This window comes from Muntiacus reevesi, chromosome 18, assembly GCF_963930625.1.
Source record: "Muntiacus reevesi chromosome 18, mMunRee1.1, whole genome shotgun sequence".
Lineage (NCBI taxonomy): Eukaryota > Metazoa > Chordata > Mammalia > Artiodactyla > Cervidae > Muntiacus > Muntiacus reevesi.
In genome coordinates, this window is record NC_089266.1 from 47,620,919 (window position 1) to 47,636,047 (window position 15,129).

Genomic DNA, 15,129 nt, shown 5'->3' on the forward strand with positions numbered 1-15,129 from the left:
GACTATGGAAGATATTACAAAATCTTTGTCCTGTTGAGAAGTGGTCAAAAAATGTACAGTCAAAATGTAGGAAAGATGATATTTTAAAGAGACATGCTTAAGTCATTGAATTTTTAATTGTCACTTTTCTAGGTTTTGTGATAGTTGTAGTATTTATCACCTTTGAAAATGTGTTATTTTTTTTGATCATTTCTAATTCTAAACAAATGCTCATTTTACACCTAACATCTAATTGTAACTTTGCATTCTCTTTTCTTAAAGAGGGCCGTGTCAATTTATAAGAGCATAGTACCCTGTACAATTTGGATCTGTCCCTTGGTAGGTCATCTCATTTAATTATTATAGTAAGTCAATGAGAGAATTACTATTATCTTCATTTTATAGATGAAGAAACTAAGGTTATTATTTTACCCCAGATCCCACAAACTGAAAAGAAGCAAAGCCTTGGATCAACCCCAAATTTGACTTGAAATCTGTGCTTTTCCTTCTGTGTTACTACCAAAACCAACTTTTGTGGGAATTCATCCATGGTCCTTTAATGTTTAGGGAAAAAGTGATTTTTAACTATGTGCACAAATCCTTTGATATTCTTTCCTCCCTTTTTCCCCTCCCCTTGAGTGAGGCAGTACTTGATGGCTTTCGTCTAGCAAAAGAACGTGGAGGAAATGATGGTGCCTGATTCTGTCCTTTTTTTAAAATTTTTATTTATTTGTTTTTGACTGCTCTGGGTCTCTGTTGTTATGTGGGCTTTCCCCCAGTTTCTGTGAGCAGGGACTACTCTCTAGTTGCGATGTGCAGGCTTCTCATTTCGGTGGCTTCTCTTGTTGCAGAGCCTGGAGCACATGAGCTTCAATAGTTGCAGTTCTTGGTCTCTAGAACACAGAATCAATAATTGTGGGGCACGCGTTTAGTTGCTCCACGGCATGTGGGATATTCCTGGATCAGGGATTGAACCCATGTCTCTTGCATTGGCAGGTGGATTCTTTACCACTTAGCTACCAGGGAAGCCCATGATTGGGTCTTAAAAGGCACTGTGGGGACTCCCTAGTGGTCCAGCAGTTAAGTATCTGCCTTGCAATGCAGGAGATGTAGGTTTTGATGCTTGGTTGGCGAACTAAGATCCCACAAACCATGGGGCAACTAAATCTGCATGCCACAACTAAAACCCATCGAATCCAAATAAGTAAATGAATATTTTTAAAAAGGCAGTGGGGGGTGGGGCACATTCCATGGCTTCCCTCTTGCTTTCTGTCTCTTGGGTCACTGACTTTGGGGAAAGCTCTCATCTCAGGAAGAGCCCCAGGCAGCCCCATGAAGAGGTGCTATGGTAAGGAACTGAGGCTTCCAGCCAACAGCTGTGTGATGAGCTGTCTTGAAAGCAGACCCTCCAGCCCCAGTCAAGCCTTCAGATGATGCAGCCCCACCAACATCTCGACTGCAATTGCACGAGAGACCCTGACTCATGGAAGGAGCCCTGTGGCCTCAGGAATCCAACCTAGGAGCCAAACACCCACAGCCTGGACGGGTCCTCCCTCTCCCCTGTGATGTGCAGAAACAGGCTGTGCCATGTTCTCTATGACCAGAAGCTCGCTTTGCAAGCACTGGACCAATTCTGTCAGGTCTGAGGATGCCAGGGAAACAGCAAAAGACACTTGGTCTGAGGGAAAGAGATGCACACAGAGACTTGGGGCAGCCGCTCCGTGTGTCCTGAGGGGAACCGCTGTGCCTGGGTTCCTCTTGCTTGTGGACAAACCCCAGGGCTCTGCATTGGCAGACAGACTGGGCAGTGACTTGGAGACGTGGAAACTGCCCTGAACTGTGGCTGGGGTTCATCGAGGGGTCGAGAGTCTGACCAAAAGTGAGGGACTTGACAGGAAGAATGCCAAGGTTTGCAGCTTTGTCTGGTGGCCCCCATTTGACACGGTCTCCTGTCTGCATCCCATTTCCTCATCATCGAGGCAGGCAGGCTGTATCCCCCTTTGCAGGGTCTCCAGGGCAAGGCTTACAGATAGTTAAGCAGAGTGGAAAGTGCCCCCAGGGGATCAGTTTTGATTTTCCTTCCTGAGGTGAACTCTTCTGAGTTGAAATGAGTAAATTTCCTTGCTCATTAACAAAAAGAACAAAAAAATCTGCAGACATTTCCTTAGGCTGACAAGTCTACCTGGTTTGTCATTGGTGTTTACGGATTATCTGGGACATTTAGAGAACTTTTGTTTGCCTGGAACTGAGAGGGTTTCCCAGGATATGAGGCTTTCAGTGTTAAAAAATGCATACAATCTGGGAAAATAGGACAGACAGTCACTTATTGGCCTTTAGATAAGTGGGAAGTTAGGTAAATACAGATAGGCTTTTTTAATAAAAAATTAATGATATTTATCACTCACCTTCAGGGAAACATATCTTAACAAGAAATAAAAACCTTGATACTGAATTTCTTCAAGAAAGTCCAGTGCTCTTGCGGGGAAGGACAGAGTTCTGTTTCCTAGACTTGACCTCTTTGCCTTAAAGTTAGTTTCTGTTAGGAGCACTTGCAAACAATAACTCACCTGAAGGACTGGGCTTTTTCTAGAAAGACAAGTAAGGTTGTTCAGTGAGTCAACATATCTGCAAGGAAGAAAGCAGTTTAATTTAAATGCTAGCCAGGCTCTTGGAGGGACATCTGATTCTTCACAGGGTGCATATATCTTGAATATGATTATCAGGCTACAAAATTCATTGTGCAAGAAAAATAACTGTTTCCAATTAAAACATTTAACTTCATGTCCTTAGGAGTATTAGGAGTCTCTATTGTATCATGAGGGTTGGAACTTGACCTTAGACAATACCAGAGTCCTCATCATTTCTTCAACGTTGTGTCTAAGCTCAGGGTGGTGTTGGGGTTGGGGGTGGGGTATAAGGTACAGGGCAAGGATGGAGGCAGGGGCCTCTATTACTCAGAGTAAATCCTCCTGAGCCTATGTGCTGCACCAGACAATCAGTGCTTCAGAGGCATTCTCTCTCTTTGTCTCAGATCAGTATAGATCTGCACTGTTTTTATCCCCATTTTACACATGAGACACAGAGAAGGGAAGAGATTTATGTAAGGATGACACAGGGGAGTAAAAGGCAGAGCTGAGGTATGAAACCCAACAGCCTGATTCTAGAGGCAGCCGTCTAGGGTCCTTCATTTAACGAACGTTGGTTGATTGTTGTTACCTCGGGATGGAGCAGTGAGCAAAGCAGACAGAGCCCCCTACCCTGGAGGCACCCCCATCCTGGCCTCTATACCCCACCACCTCTCTTCAGCAGCCATAAGACATCCATTCCTCACTTGGTCCTGGGGCAGCATTTTCTCTGGTTCCCACTCTAGAAGGCTCTGTGTCCAGTGACCCTCTTATTCCTTCCATTCTTCTCCTAGGAAGACAGACATTCACTCTGCTCTGTGCACCATGCTGGCCACAGTGGTCAGCTCTTGCAGAGCTAAGAGCCCATCTCCTTCCAACTGCCCTCAAGTGCAGGGCACCCTTGCTCTCGCCACGTCAGGGCCCAGGGAGAGGCCTGATCCCCAGGGCCCACTGCATGTCTGGCTCAGGTGGGTACAGGGGCTAGTGCTTGACTTCCCAGAGCCTCCATCCTTGCCCCTTTCCCCTTCTCACTCCCCTTCTCAGTGGACAGGAAACTGGCTGTAATTCACCCAGTTTATTCCATGTTCCATGTGACTTGACAGCTGCATATTTTGAGTTTCAAGACCCTAAAGCCTTCTCTGCTCACTGCAGAAAATCCCTTCCTCCAGCTGGATGTGTGTGGCTGATCCCAAGTGGCAGAAGGGTCAAGTAAAGAATAACCACAGTGGCTGCCCTGGTAACTCAGATGGTAAAGAATCTACCTGCGATGCAGGAGATGTGGGTTTGAACCCTGGGTCAGGAAGATCCCCTGGAGAAGGAAATGGCAACCCACTCCAGTATTCTTGCCTGGGAAATCCCACGGACAGAGGAACCTGGTGTGCTACAATTGGACATGACTGAGCAACACTTTCACTTTCAGGGGACAAAACCAGCTGTTAACAGTTCAGGATGAATTACTAGAGCTAATCAATGAATATAGTAAAGTTGCAGGATATAAAATTAACACACAGAAATCCCTTGCATTTCTATACACTAACAATGAGAAAACAGAAAGAGAAATTAAGGAAACAATACCATTCACCATTGCAACAAAAAGAATAAAATACCTAGGAGTATATCTACCTAAAGAAACAAAAGACCTATACATAGAAAACTACAAAACACTGATGAATGAAATCAAAGAGGACACAAATAGATGTAGAAATATACTGTGTTCATGGATTGGAAGAATCAATATTGTGAAAGTGAGTATACTACCCAAAGCAATCTATAGATTCAATGCAATCCCTATTAAGCTACTAATGGTATTCTTCACAGAACTAGAACAAATAATCTAACAATTTGTATGGAAATACAAAAAACCTCAAATAGCCAAAGCAATCTTGAGAAAGAAGAATAGAACTGGAGGAATCAACCTGCCTGACTTCAGACTCTACTACAAAGCCACAATCATCAAGACAATATGGTAGTGACTGGCACAAAGACAGAAATATAGATCAATGGAACAAAATAGAAAGCCTAGAGATAAATCCACGTACTTATGGACACCTTATCTTCGACAAAGGAGGCAAGAATATACAATGGACAAAAGACAACCTCTTTAGCAAGTGGTGCTAGGGAAACTGGTCAACCACTTGTAAAAGAATGAAACTAGAACACTTTCTAACACCATACACAAAAATAAACTCAAAATGGATTAACGATCTAAATGTAAGACCAGAAACTATAAAACTCCTAGAGGAGAACATAGGCAAAACACTCTCCGACATAAATCACAGCAAGATCCTGTATGACCCACCTCCCAGAATATCAGAAATAAAAGCAAAAATAAACAAATGGGACCTGATTAAATGTAAAAGCTTTTGCACAACAAAGTAAACTATAAGCAAGATGAAAAGACAGCCTTCAGAATGGGAGAAAATAATAGCAAACGAAGCAACAGACAAAGGATTAATCTCAAAAATATACAAGCAACTCCTGAAGCTCAATTCCAGAAAAATAAATGACCCAATCAAAAAATGGGCCAAAGAACCAAACAGACATTTCTCCAAAGAAGACATACAGATGGCTAACAAACACATGAAAAGATGCTCAACATCACTCATTATCAGAGAAATGCAAATCAAAACCTCAATGAGATACCATTACACGCCAGTCAGAATGGCTGCTATCCAAAAGTCTACAAGCAACAAATGCTGGAGAGGGTGTGGAGAAAAGTGAACCCTCTTACACTGTTGGTGGGAATGCAAACTAGTACAGCCACTATGGAGAACAGTGTGGAGATTCCTTAAAAAACTGGAAATAGAACTGCCATATGACCCAGCAATCCCACTCCTGGGCATACACACCGAGGAAACCAGATCTGAAAGAGACACTTGTACCTCAATGTTCATCGCAGCACTGTTTATAATAGCCAGGACATGGAAGCAACCTAGATGCCCATCAGCAGACGAATGGATACACAATGGACTATTACTCAGCTGTTAAAAAGAATACATTTGAATCAGTTTTAATGAGATGGATAAAACTGGAGTCCATCATACAGAGTGAAGTAAGCCAGAAAGATAAACACCAATACAGTATACTAGCACATATATATGGAATTTAGAAAGATGGTAACGATAACCCCATATGCAAGACAGAAAAAGAGACACAGATGTATAGAACAGACTTTTGGACTGTATAGGAGAAGGCGAGGGTGGGATGATCTGAGAGAATAGCATCAATACATGTATATTATCAAGTGTGAAACAGATCAGCAGCCCAGGTTGGATGCATGAGATAAGTGCTTGGGGCTGGTGTACTGGGATGACCCAGAGGGATGGGATGGGGAGAGAGGTGGGAGGGGGGCTCAGGATGGGGAACACATGTAAATCCATGGCTGATTCATGTCAATGTATGGCAAAAACCACTACAATATCGTAAAGTAATTAGCCTCCAACTATTTTTATAAAATAAATGAAAAATAAAATTTAAAAAAAAACAGTTCAGGATGATGGCCTATCCTTATCTTGACATCTCATGCCCCATAAATAAGCACCATTTGGGACTTCCCTGGAGCTCCAGTGGTTAAGACCTCACCTTCCAATGCTGGGGGTGTGGGGGTTCCATCCTGGGTCAGGCAGCTAAGATTCCACATGACTCACAGCCAAAAAACCAACACATAAAACAGAAGCAATATTGCAACTGATTCAATAAAGGCTTTAAAAATGATCCACATCAAAGAAATCTTTAAAAAAATAAGTTCTATTCATGCATTATTAACACTCACAATACCTCTTCAGCACACACCCTTCTTTGTGCCTCAGTTTACTCACTTGTAAATAATACTCACCTCATAGTTTGTTGGGAAGATTAAAATGAGTTAAAAGTCTCAAGTGCTCAGAACAATTTCTGCAAAGGGTGGATTCCGTGTGAGTGATCAGCTGCCCTCATTGTGATAGCTTGGTGTCATATTTGTCTTTCCCTTTACATATATGCCAGGGTAAAGGACAATGTTTTAAAAGTTTATTTCTGTATCCTCAGCACATGCCATGGTGTGGCATGTAGTAGGTATTCAATATATATTGAATTTTAATTGAATGAACAAACCCTGTTATGCTTCTGTCTCTTAATGTTAAAAAACCATATTTGATGCAGTAAAGTCAGTGACTTCTCCCCGAAATCCATCCTCTCCTTTCCATTCCTCATCCATTCCTTGAAGAAGATGACATAAGAATGTCAGAGCTGGGAGGTCATGTGTGAAGTGTTAATCACTCAGTCCTGTCTGACTCTTCAGGTTCCCATGGGCCATAGTCCGCCAGGCTCCTCTGTCCAAGGGATTCTCTAGGCAAGAACACTGGAGTGGGTAGCCATGCCCTCCTCAGGGGATCTTCCTGACCCAGGGATTGAACCTGAGTCTCCTGCATCACAGGCAGATTCTTTACTGTCAGAGCCACCTGTAGCCTAACCTTAACTTACAAAGACAAGTCATGAGCCCCTGGAAGGGGAAGTGAGGTGCCTGTGGTTACCTGGTTGCAACACAGTGAAAGGAGAATCACCAACCCGGGAGACAGGGTCAGGGGCTTCTCACCTTTTTTGCACAGCTCTGTGGTGAGAAAACAAAGCTTATCCCTTCCTTGTACTCATCACTCACTGACGCCACCGCAGGAATACTTCACAAATAGGCTCTGGGGTGGGAAGAGTACAGACCACGATGCTAAAGAGATCAGGGTTCAGACCCCAGTTCCACCATTCACTGGTTGTGTGCCCTTGGATAAATGAAGCCCCACTTTCCTTGTTTATAAAATGTGGACAATAAGCCAGAGTCTGCAGGAGTTTTGAGGACTAGAGGAAGGAATGTGTGAGTGTTTCTATCACAGAGGAGACATGCTTGTCTCCTCCTTGCCTCCCCCCCCCCACCTGCTCTTGTAGCAAAGCAGAGAAGTGGAAGAAAGGACCCTTTTTCTCCAGGAGATCGCAATCTAAGATCATCAAACATCTTTCTGAGAAGGAAGACACTTGAGCAGAGATGAGCTGAAGGGCAGAGTCACTGTGGAGGGAACATGAACTGAGGAAGTTTCATGGAAGAGGCAGTCCTGGTTTTAAAGGAGAGAAAGTGGACAGATCACCAGCGTGGATGGAGCACGAAGCTTTTCCAAAGGGCTTTGCAGAGAGACACCTCCTCCCCCGAAGAAGTAACCACCCTCCCTCTCTACCCCTTTCTTCCAGCTCAGCTGCTTTGCAGCACTTACACTGCTTGCTCACAGTTGTCTTTCTATAATTGTATCCCCAAACGAGGGGCTTCCCTGGTGGCTCAGATGGTAAAGAATCTGCCTGCAATGCAGAAGACCTGGGTTCCATCTCTGGATCGGGAAGATCCCCTGGAGGAGAGCAGGGCAACCAATTCCAGTATTCTTGCCTGGAGAATCCCATGGACAGAGGAGCCTGGTGGGCTGCAGTCCATAAGGTCACACAGAGTCAGACACGACTGAGCGACTTAGCACAGCATCCCCGACGAGAGCGTCAGACTTTCTGTTTCACGTTTAGTGCTATGGCTCCCCTTCCTAGAACAATGTCTGGCACAGAACAGTTGTCCAAAGAAAACATTCGTGGAGCGAATAAGGAGTGACAAGGTACAAAGGTAGAGGCTGGGTTATCTTGGCAAGAAAGTGATGGTCGGACTGAGCAGGGGGTCTATGTTTAAAATATTGAGGAATGAAGCAGACGGGGCTAAGGTGCAAAGGCTGAGATTTGATTCTTTTCAGAGACAGAGGGAAAGGCTCGGCCGTGAAGCTGGTGGAGTGGCTTACCTCTCCAGAAAGCCCACATTCCTGACCTTTGGCCAGTCCCTTTCACTCCCATACCAGCCGGTGAGGCTCGAGAGATAACCTCCAGCCACCCAAGACCCCGGGTGCCTTTAGGTCAGCCTTTCACATGGGATCACCCGTGGTCACAAGTCATTCCCAACTGCGTTTAACTCTGGCGAGTGTTGGTCCAAGGAGAGCAACGCATTAGGAAAAAAACAGACGCTCAGATCCCACAAAGGGACATGGTTGAATCACCAAGCCTCTTGTTTGTCTTAGAGGTTGAGGTAACCTCTAGGAGCCTTACACCTATAAAACTGTCTGCAGTGTTGAAAACACGCGGTAGAAAAACTCCCTGGTGACCAGGAATGTCCCCTCCAACGTGCGATGGGATTGAAAAACCTGAATGACCGCGGGTTGCCGGTGCTGCTGCTGTCCGGTAGGGGGCGCCGTTGGTACAAATTGTGTCATGGACACACCGACTCCATTATTCTCATGACTGTCTGGCTGTGTTTACAGCTTTGCACACACACTTGGCCCTGGTTTTTAACACTGAATAGGGGACAGGTGTGCCAGAAGAAGAAGGTGTCTTGTTCCAATACTTTGAAGGAAAGTGCTTTCCTAGTTGGCACCCTCATGACTGTAACTAGTTTTCTTCCTACAAAAACTTTTTCACCGTTTTCTAGTCCTCATCATGTCAGATTGGCTTTTCTCCTAAAGAGGTTATTTTATGTAGCTTATCCCAAGGATCAATGTTTGGTGTCCCCAGAATCCCTGTATTAGAGGAAATGTCGAGCTGTCGAACTGGGGGAATCCAAGTCCCATGCACCAGCTTGAAGAAAACCTAGATGACATAGGGTCAAGCCCAGGAGATGAACTTACCAGTGGTTATTTTGGAAAACTGCTCTTGGGTTCCCCTGTAAGCAGTGCACAGTCATTTGAAGAAGAGAGCTGCACCCTAGAAATACCAAAGAGGGGGTGCATGAGAGCTTCCGAATGCCGGTTATTTTATGAATGCTTCCCTGGTGGCTCAGTAAAGAAAGAATCTGCCTGCAATGCAGGAGACCCATGTTCAATCCCTGGGTCAGGAAGATCCCATGGAGAAGATGGCTACCCACTCCAGTATTCTGGCCTGGAGAATTCCTTGGAAAGAGGAGCCTGGCAGGCCACAGTCCATGGGGTCGCAAAGTGTTGGACAAGACTGAGTGACTAACACTTCACTTTTTTTTTTTCACCCCCTTAGGCACAGAATGGTAGATTTGCATCTCTGGAAGCTTCGAGCTCACAGAATAAGGGATGAATAAAGGGTGCCTCCTTAATGCTAATCCTTTACCCCTTTCTAAGCAACAAGCCCCCAAGGCTGGCTCAGCTTCCCCAGATCCTGCTTGGGCCACCTTGGGATGCCCAAGTCACTACACGGGTCAGGAAAGTGCCAGGACTCTTGGGAACATGCAGATACGCTGATCTTTTCTGGAGTCTTGGACCTTCTGGTTCTTCTAGCAAAGGAGAGCAGTGAATCTCCCCAAAGGTCCAGGGCTCCTCATGGCTCAAGGACTCTGAGATCAGGCATCCAGTCTGACTCAGTGTCTCAGAACAGCCAGGAAGTCTCTTCTGGCCCCTCAACTCCCACACAGACACACACACACAACTCCAGCGGATGGAGGTACCAGAGAGAGGCTGGGAAACAAAGGTGGCTTTCACCCAGAACCAGCTGAGAGGGGACGACTGTGGCAGGGTCTGCAGCCCCGAAGCAGGGTGCCGTCCTGTGACTCTGAGCTCAAAAATGTGTGAAATTTCTTTTTGCTGGGTATTCTACATCAAGCGGAACCTGTTCTCAGAGAAACATTCCATTTCACAGACCCTAATGGCTTTCCTCTGTGCCGATGCATTAATGAGGCTCCGGCTCGTTCTAATCAGAAGGAAGCCATGCAGATAATTGCCTGAATTTTTAATTCAGGGTTATGATAGGGGAATCAAAGTCACACTGCAGTTGCTGAGGCTGCCTCTGGTTCCAGGCCATTGACTTTTGCAATTTTCTTTGATTCCCCTCTCCGTCTCTTTCTCCCCTACCCCCAGCTCTCTGCCTCTCCCTCTCTCTCTCTCTCTCTCTGGCACTTGGTGGAGACTACAGTCTCAGGTGGGGACGGGCTTGGAGTAATGGAGCAGCCTTGGGGTCTCTACACAGTCTTTCTTCTTCCTCCTCCTCTTTTAAACCCTCTCCTTCCCCACCACCACCCCCCACACACACCATAAAAGGGTGGATACAGCCTGCACCTGTCACCCCAGGGCTGGTTCTGGGAGAGTGCCCTGCACTGGTCTTCCCACTCAGGGTCTTCATGCCCGTAGGCAGAAACAGGAAATTTGCCCCAGGAGAGGACCTCCCATGGCAATTGACTTCTCATTTCATCCCAGTTCTTTGGAGCAATGGAGAGAAATGGGAAGGCCAAGGGGAAAGAAATCAGGTGTCCAGGGCAGCTCAGTGACCTGCTCTAGGTGATGCAGGATCCTAGAGCAGGCGGGAAGCTGGAGGGATCTAAGCCTGGGTCTTTTCTGAATTAACCCACACCATAATCCCCGCACACTGGAAATTCCAAAGAATTTACATGTCTCTGAGAACTTACAGGTGGTAGAAAGAGGGGCAGGCAAACTGGTTAGATTATTTGCCACCCACCAGCAAGGACCCAGAGTTTGGTACAGAAGGAGGCTCCCTGACGTTGGGCAGTCTTCCCAGTGTATCCAGGACCTTGGAGTGAAAGAGAATTTGCTAGGGTGAGAGTCAGTCTTTCTGGCTCACCCCCAACCAGGCAAGCTGGCTTTTCCACGAGAGCGACTGTTCTTGCAAGGAACGTGTCTTCTCCCAGCGTCCTCCAGGGCTGGCTCTACTACAACACTATCAGCAGATGTTTGCAGTGGAAGCCAGTAGTCAGCAGAATGACTCCATCCCTTCCGGATGGGGCTGCTGAATCTCTGGTCACCAGTGACATGGTCTCTAACAGCAGAATTTATTCCCACATCTCTGGTTCTATACAGGTTCAGGATTCTTACTTTCAGAAAGAGAGAAAAGATGTTTGCACCATGACGGAGCATCTTCAAGATACCAAGGCTCCTTTACCATCATTCCATTTAATTGCAACAAGTGCCTCATGAAGAAGAGATGACCGCCTGTCCCTTACAGATCAGGAAAATCAGGTTCACCAGAAAAAAATGGAAATGTTGCCACCCCCTGTATCTCCCTTTCCGTTGGAATGTTTCTTCAATGGAATCCAGAAGTTCCTTTATAGTTGTGTTCTCAGGGCTTGGTGATGCCACTACAAATGCAGTCTTATCAACTGCTGGCTTTCAGAAATTATAAGGAGCAGTTAGCTTTATCATGCTGGTGGGATTTGCCCTCCACGGGGCTTTTGCCTCCTCATTAAAAATGCCACCTTATGCTTGAGACCCAGGTTTGACCCCTGGTTCGGAAAGGTCCCCTGGAGAAGGGAATGGCGACCCACTCCAGTAGTCTTGCCTGGAGAATCCAAGGATGGAGGAGCCTGGCGGGTCCATGGGGGTCGCAAACAGTCAGACCCGACTGAGTAGCTAACCCTTTCACTTTCATGCTTGAAGAACACCCCCTCCCCAGTGTGCCCAAGCAACCTTCAACATGCTCTGCTGTCACCTGGACACAACCGGGAAAGGGGAGAAGACTCAACTCCTTAGCAACATTCCATCCATTTAGACCAGTGGACCTCATCTTGGCTCTGTAATATATGAAGATAGCACAGAATATCCTAAGAAATGTTTGTGAACCTCTGTTGAACTTTTTATGCAAAATCCCTCTCCATTTCTTTTAATTAAAAAAAAAAGTCATGTGCTTTGGAACACCTTTATGCAGAATTAGGGTCTCATCTATTCAGGAATAGTTGGACCCAGGAATCGAACTGGGGTCTCTTGCATTGGATTCTTTACCAACTGAGCTATCAGGGAAGCCCATCATCTATTCAATCAGTCAGCAAACAATGAGCACCTACTATGTGCCAGGCTCTGCCGATCGCTGAGGATACTAAGTTAAAAGACTGAGTCCTGCCCTCTAGGAGGCCGCAGTTTATTGGGGTAGATGGATGTGTAAATTCTTACTGTTTAGGGTAAGGGCTGCAGCAGAGGCAAGTAGGATATATTATGAATATTGACAGGGATTCTGAAATCGAGTTAACAAGATGATAAGTAAACTCCAACAAACTGGAGAGGAACAGCAAAAACGCTTGTTCCTGAACCTAGAGTATAGACCCATTCTGGGACAAAAGACCCGATTCTAAACTTGGTTCCTGGAACTTCCCTGGTGGTCCAGTGGAAAGACTACATGCTCCCAATGCAGGTGGTCAAGGTACAATCCCTGGTCAGGGAATTAACATCCCACACGCTGCAGCTAAGCCCTTGCACTGCAGCTATGGAGCCCATGCCTTCTAGAGCCCATGTGCCACAACTAGAGAAGGCCGCCTGCCAACAGTTGTAGAAGTCTGTGCACCGCAACGAAGATCCAGTGCAGCCGAAAATAAAAAAATAAAATAAAATAAACTTGAGTCCCTTCTCATCTCAAGAGCCATCTTTCTCTTAGCTCCCTGGAGACCCAGACTGCTCCCCAGGTCCTGTGCATTCCAGCTCCAGCCCTGTGAGCTTGGAGTTAATGATTAAACTGGGCATCGGTGCCATGGCTTCCTTGGGGTGAGCTGGACTGCTCAGCTCAGGAAACTGCCAAGTTCCTGGCTCTGCTCCAGCCCAGGATAAGCCAGAGATGCAGCCAGCCCCCACACCCAGAGGCAGCTCTTTTTCCAAGTCAGCTGGAATCTCAACGACACGCAGTCCTCGAACCTCCTGCTGCACACTTAAGGCACTGTGGTACAGTAGAAAGGGGGTGTTCGAGGAGGTGGGAGTCTTGGGTGCAAATCCTGGTTCTGTTCCTAACCAGATGGGTGACCTTGGGACAGTCTCCTTACCTGTTCTGAAGTTCAGGTTCCTCATCCATAACAAAAGAAGGTTGGACCAGAGCGTTCCTTCTTCTCTCACACTTCCATGACTTGCACATGCTTAACCTTTGCCTGGCACACCCTTCCTATCCCTTCTGCCTTCTTACTCACCCTCCAGGATGCAGCTGAAGGGGCGCCACCTTCAGGAAGTCTTCCCCAGCCTTCTCCCTGCAGACTGAGCCGGGTGGCCCTTCTTTTACCCGATAGCACTCTGTATTCCCCTTTAGCCCATTGTTATCACTGTTTTGTCTGCCCCTTTACCCCCACCCACTAGTATGCAACAGAACAGTGCCTAGCGTCTAGTGTATGTGTGGTCAGAAATTTTAAGTTTCATCCAGTTAGAGTCGTCATGATTACTGATATTAATGAAATTATTTCTACCATTTTATTTTGTGTTTTCTTTTGATTGCTTCTTTTTATGCATTCTACAAAACTGGCTGTATCTTCTTTTGTTTGGTTTGGAAGTTTTCCACTTTATTTCCATTCTTCTTGTAGGAATCCTTAAAATTTTAACATAAATTCCTGTTTTAATGACTATAAAGTTAACCAGTATCTCTAACTTCTTATCCCCAAATAGAAAGACTAGACCATTTTAACTGTTCTTCCTAAATTCCTATTGTGTCTTAGTATTTTAGTTTTATTTTATTTTTAAACCTCTAAAATTACTCCAAAAAATTTTGTAGCTGATGATTATTTAGATATAGCAATGGGCTTACATATATATTTTATTTTTGCTCATATTACGTCTTGCAAGTCACCTCCTTCTATCTGGGCTCAATTCACTTCTTGAAGCACATCCTTCAGTAGTCCCTTCAATAAGAGTTTATGATGATAAACTCTGTCTTCGCTTGAAAATGTCATTATTTTTCCATCTCTCTTGAATAATAGTTCAGCTGGGTATAAATTTATACACCAATGATTTTTCTTCCTTTGCACTTTGAAGATTATTTCCACTGTGTTCTGACACATTCGGTGACTAATGAGTGATCTCGTTTCAGTCTGACATTGCTGTATAGGAAACATGTTTGTATTCACCCCTTTTCACACTTTTAACATTCAACAAACATAGCTTTTAACATTTTTGTGTTTTGTTTTGTTCTATGTTACTTCTGCAGCTTCATTATGCTGACGTGTCTACGTATATAGTTGTTTTTATTTATCTTGCATGTGACTCAATACACTCCTTTAATCCAAGAACTCACTTATCTTTTTTCCAAATTTCAAAGCCAGGATCCCTTTAAATATTGCCATTTCTAAATTTTCTCTAGACTCTCTTTTAGAATCTCTTTTAAAGTATGTTGGACCTTCTCATTCTATATTTCATGTCTCTTAACCTCCTTCCATAACATATTTCTCTTTACTTAACTATGTTTCATTTTGTGCGATTTCCTTAGTTCCACATTTTGTGTCACTAATTTTCTCTTCATTTGTAGCTTTTCTAACCAGTTTATTAAGCTTTTGGTTCCAATGACCTATATTTTTCATTTTTAAAAAGTCCACATTTTCCAGACATCTTTATTCTAAATACTAAAAACTGTGTCCCTTTCTTAGCCTTTTACCTCTTTAAATATTTTAAACACACATATTTTATAGTCTTTTACAGAATGCTCTATTATCAATAGCTTTGTATTATAGATACATATGCTCCCATTTATTTATTATCTCTGTTAACTCTCCCTCATGGTGCTTTGGTTCCTAATGTAGTTTGTAAGTTTTCATCATGGTCTCATCTTCAGC

At 44.7% G+C, this 15,129-nt stretch overlaps 1 long non-coding RNA gene across 1 annotated transcript; it reads right to left on the bottom strand.

The window, feature by feature from the left end:
• Positions 1-717: 717 nt before the first annotated feature.
• On the bottom strand, positions 718-13,560 carry LOC136149068 (uncharacterized). The gene is made up of 4 exons (XR_010659627.1): positions 13,363-13,560; positions 9,272-9,347; positions 2,547-2,604; positions 718-872 (listed from the first exon to the last, which is right to left on the bottom strand). It is a non-coding gene; the product is annotated as an uncharacterized lncRNA (long non-coding RNA).
• Between the last annotated feature and the right edge of the window lie 1,569 nt (positions 13,561-15,129).